Raw genomic sequence first — 5,749 nt, 5'->3', positions numbered from 1 at the left:
CTACGGAAGATAAACATTATATGACTAATAGTATGTGACAAGAATAAATAACACACCACCACTTGTATTCCCCTTTTTCTTTTAGCTAATGTTTTTTCATCTCACTATGGACTCATATCTTTATATGTACATTACTACATCAGTTAGAATATAAATATTTATAAAACACAGTAAAACAGTATTTACCGCATTACGGGGGTTGAATTGGGGATTAATAATTTCAAAGAGATTAATAATGAGTGGCTGATGTGATTGAGGGATGTAGCTCAGTTGATAGAGCATGGCGTTTGCAATGCCAGGGTTGTGGGTTCGATTCCCACGGGGGGCCAGTATATAAAAAAATAAAAATAAAAAATATATATATATATGTATTCACTAACTGTAAGTCGCTCTGGATAAGAGCGTCTGCTAAATGACTAAAAATGTAAAAATTGCTGACTTCACTGTTAGGCCTAATTCAAATTCAACTAAATATGTGAATAATTGCATGAAGTGTACTCATCTATTCAATAAACTATTATTTCTGCTTTATAGTCAATTCTGTAGCCAAATAACTGGAAGTCTGAAAGTTCCAGCATATAAATTATAATTCACACATTTGTATTTTGGGATTCTTCAAAAATATTTTTTTCTAACTTAAAAACATTCACTTCACTAAACTTATAAAGCTCTGAGCAATACACTCTTTCAAAGTTATATCATCACCTTGTGGTAGAGAGGATACATGTCAGCTTTTCAAAACAAAGGTGGAGAAAATATATTTCCTTGTCAGTGGCGATTTTAACATGTCAATCTTGGTGGGGCAAACAAAAACTGTTTTAGATGCATGCCAGCAAAGCCACTACACAACACAACACGACACTAAACAATACATTAATTGCACTATAACGGTGACAAACGGTGCCAGCAAACTGGTAGGGCCTACATAAAGCTGTCCCAACAGCAGAGCTTTTTCTTCAGCACCATGGAGTGAATCCTTACCACTGCTACACCTGGCTATCATTGGAGCCTTGTCTGGCAGCAAAACAGTTCATTCAGCCTAATTTACTGCATTTTAAAAAAACATAGCTGATATGGCTGACTTGCTTAAACAAATGTGGTTTCTACTGATAATTGAGATGTACAAACTATGGCATAAGGGGACGACGAGTGGATAAGAGGCTGTCCGTAATTTCGGTCAAGACATTCATGAGCAGCTAGGACGGACGGACTCAATATAACTATTTGTTCAGCACTTTTGAAATGTACAGCGACAGAATTCAGAACATTGGCCGTTCTTACAGTATTCCCCTTGTACACCAAGTCAGAACCGTAGGATAAATAAAGGAGGCATATAAGCAGATAATGAAAGCTCTTACAATATTCGATGGTTACATTTCTGTAAAACAGGCTATAGGCTACATCTGCACCACTAAGTCAGAACAGTAGGCTAAATTATGAGTAGGAAAGGGACCAAATTATTAGGGTGAGGCACATGGGCTACTAACAGCTTACTACACAACATACAGTGAGGGAAAAAAGTATTTGATCCCCTGCTGATTTTGTACGTTTGCCCACTGACAAAGACATGATCAGTCTATAATTTTAATGGTAGGTTTATTTGAACAGTGAGAGACAGAATAACAACAAAAAAATCCAGGAAAATGCATGTCAAAAATGTTATAAATTAATTTGAATTTTAATGAGGGAAATAAGTATTTCACCCCTCTGCAAAACATGACTTAGTACTTGGTGGCAAAACCCTTGTTGGCAATCACAGAGGTCAGACGTTTCTTGTAGTTGGCCACCAGGTTTGCACACATCTCAGGAGGGATTTTGTCCCACTCCTCTTTGCAGATCTTCTCCAAGTCATTAAGGTTTCGAGGCTGACGTTTGGCAACTCGAACCTTCAGCTCCTTCCACAGATTTTCTATGGGATTAAGGTCTGGAGACTGGCTAGGCCACTCCAGGACCTTAATGTGCTTCTTCTTGAGCCACTCCTTTGTTGCCTTGGCCGTGTGTTTTGGGTCATTGTCATCCACGACCCATTTTCAATGCCCTGGCTGAGGGAAGGAGGTTCTCACCCAAGATTTGACGGTACATGGCGCCATCCATCGTCCCTTTGATGCGGTGAAGTTGTCCTGTCCCCTTAGCAGAAAAACACCCCCAAAGCATAATGTTTCCACCTCCATGTTTGACGGTGGGGATGGTGTTCTTGGGGTCATAGGCAGCATGCCTCCTCCTCCAAACACGGCGAGTTGAGTTGATGCCAAAGAGCTCGATTTTGGTCTCATCTGACCACAACACTTTCACCCAGTTCTCCTCTGAATCATTCAGATGTTCATTGGCAAACTTCAGACGGGCCTGTATATGTGCTTTCTTGAGCAGTGGGACCTTGCGGGCGCAGCAGGATTTCAGTCCTTCACGGCGTAGTGTGTTACCAATTGTTTTCTTGGTGACTATGGTCCCAGCTGCCTTGAGATCATTGACAAGATCCTCCAGTGTAGTTCTGGGCTGATTCCTCACCGTTCTCATGATCATTGCAACTCCACGAGGTGAGATGTTGCATGGAGCCCCAGGCCGAGGGAGATTGACAGCTCTTTTGTGTTTCTTCCATTTGCGAATAATCGCACCAACTGTTGTCACCTTCTCACCAAGCTGCTTGACGATGGTCTTGTAGCCCATTCCAGCCTTGTGTAGGTCTACAATCTTGTCCCTGACATCCTTGGAGAGCTCTTTGGTCTTGGCCATGGTGGAGAGTTTGGAATCTGATTGATTGATTGCTTCGGTGGACAGGTGTCTTTTATACAGGTAACAAACTGAGATTAGAAGCACTCCCTTTAAGAGTGTGCTCCTAATCTCAGCTCCTTACCTGTATAAAAGACACCTGGGAGCCAGAAATCTTTCTGATTGAGAGGGGGTCAAATACTTATTTCCCTCATTAAAATGCAAATCAATTTATAACATTTTTGACATGCGTTTTTCTGGATTTTTTTTTTGTTATTCTGTCTCTCACTGTTCAAATAAACCTACCATTAAAATTATAGACTGATCATTTCTTTGTCAGTGGGCAAACGTACAAAATCAGCAGGGGATCAAATACTTTTTTCCCTCACTGTATTACGTATTGGATCACAAAAAAACAAAATGTTTACATTACCGTGTAGTTGGTCTGACGGTGAAGTGGACATACTCGGTATTCATATCCCAAAAGAAAGAAATGATCTCACTACAATAGATTTTAATAGAAAGTTAGCAAAAATAGATAAGATCTTGCTACCATGGAAAGGAAAATACCTGTCTATTAGTGGAAAAATCACCCTTATTAACTCTTTAGTCATATCCCTGTTTACCTATTTGCTTATGGCCCTGCCTACACCTAACGACTTGTTTTTTAAATTATATGAGCAAAACATATTCCTTTTTTTTTTTTGGAATGGCAAGCCAGACAAAATTAAAACGGGCCTATTTATATAATGAATATGAATTCGGAGGGCAGAAATGATTAAATATTAAAGCATTAGACCTCTCACTAAAGGCTTCAGTCATACAAAAGTTATACTTAAACCCAAACTGGTTCTCTAGCAGATTAGTAACTATGGCTCACCCCTTGTTCAAGAACGGCCTTTTTCCCTATTCAGATTATCTTGTGACTAGAACAAAACTAATTATTATACTCAACTAGAGATTTAAATAGTGTTTCTTTAAAAAAAAAAACGCTGGACATTTCATGCTACCTGAATTGACTCAGAAAAGTAACATAAGTAGGCCTAAAGTATCACAGTGAGGTCAAACAGGTGTGGCCTGAGGCTCTTAGACTGCGACTGAGTACACCCTGGCCTGACATTTGGATGTGCATGGCCCAATCCCACCTGGCCCCACTCTACCTGCCTGCATACACTGTTTTTATCTCCCCCTCAAGTCACTACCCAGTCTCTTTCCATCTGACCAGGGCTCTGATCAAAAGTAGTGCATTATACAGGGAAAAGTTATAGGGAATTGGGTGCCCTTTGGGACGCATCCTGCCTGTTGTATTTGTATTTATTTTGAATCCCGATTAGCTGCTGCCAAAAATTACAATACATATTTCTGTATTTTGATGGTTACATATCTTGATTGCTGACAAGCAAAACATTTTGGTACTATGTCAACAATGGTCTAATGAAACAAATACAAAAATATAGTTTTTGGGTGGAATTTTCCTTTAAGTGTGTGCCCTCAGGCCACTACTCTACTACCACATACCTACAACACAAAATCCATGTGTATGTTATCGTGTGTGTGTGTATGCGTGTGTCTGTGCGTGTGTCTCTTCATAGTCCCCGCTGTTTCATAAAGTGTATTTTTATCATTTTTAAATCTGATTTTAATGCTTGCATGAGTTACTTGATGTGGAATTGAGTTCCATGTAGTCGAGGCTCTATGTAGCCATGAGCCCCACCATGCCTATAGTGAACCACTTCTCCATCCCATTCCCCCAGATAAGCAAGCGAAGGGGAGAGGCTGTGACTATAAGTGATGTAGTAAATTACTTTTCCTGTCAATGACTTTATTTGATAAATGCCCTTTATTGTGTATGTGTGTCCCTTTTGAAGGTTTAATAAAACCTTAATTCAGCCAAGAAATCCATATTTTCATTGATGAAATATTCAACAGACTAAACAGTCATGTACCAATGAGATGAATTAGGTGCATTGCAGTTGTGTGTGGTGTTGTTGCCATTCAGCCTCATCTAGCCTTGGTATGGAATAACTGATAACTGACAAAGTACCTCAGCCTTAGGAAATCATTGGGGAAAGAAGTCACACTTCCAGTTTGCACAAATCTTTATTTGATTTGCTGTAATACAGAGATACAGACAGCATAAAAGCATACATTCAATCTAACAATGTGTTTTAATTGAAAATGAAAGCATTCTTACTTTATTCACCATTTCAATAAGGAAAGGGCAATACCAGTATTAATGGCCAGCAGGCTCAGACAATATACATAATGACTATAGAGAAAGTACTCACACTTCAAGACCCTATGAACAGATGGCTTTTCATAAAGTCATTTTACATTTACATTTTAGTCATTTAGCAGACGCTCTTACCCAGAGCAACTTACAGTTAGTGAGTGCATACATTTTCATACTGGCCCCCCGTGGGAAACGAACCCACAACCCTGGCGTTGCAAGCGCCATGCTCTACCAACTGAGCTACACGGGGCGTCATATGGTAAGTAATGAAATACACGTTTCTGAGTGTGTGGGGAGTGGGTCAGTGACTTGAGGGGGAGAAAGAATCAATGGAGGTAGCAATAGGCTGGTAGAGAGGGGCAAGGTGGGATTGGGCCAGGCGCGTCCAGGTGTCAGGCCAGGGTGTCCTCAGTCGTGGTCCAAGAGAAAAGATGAGGGTTAGTGAGAGCATGGCTAAAACCATAGTACACCACATATACTGGGGGTAGAGAATAATCAATAGTGTTGCTGTGGACACTGGATAATCTGACTGACACACACACCTGTTTGACCTCACTGTGATACTGTAGGCCTACTTATGTTACTTTTTTGAGTCAATTCCTGCAATTGTGTTAACCATGGCAGCCAGCATTGTAAATAAAGTGATGTGCAGAAAGATAATCAGCCTTTGTGTCTTTGGATCCTTTCACCTTAATGTATTTTTTATGTCTGCCAGGCCCATCTTTTCAAAGAAACGCCATTTATTTCCATATCTAGTTGAGTGAGGAGTCACTTCTTGTTACCTGGTAAATAACCAACACCCATGGATAA

This window comes from Coregonus clupeaformis, chromosome 6, assembly GCF_020615455.1.
Source record: "Coregonus clupeaformis isolate EN_2021a chromosome 6, ASM2061545v1, whole genome shotgun sequence".
Taxonomy (NCBI): domain Eukaryota; kingdom Metazoa; phylum Chordata; class Actinopteri; order Salmoniformes; family Salmonidae; genus Coregonus; species Coregonus clupeaformis.
This window is presented reverse-complemented; position numbering follows the sequence as displayed.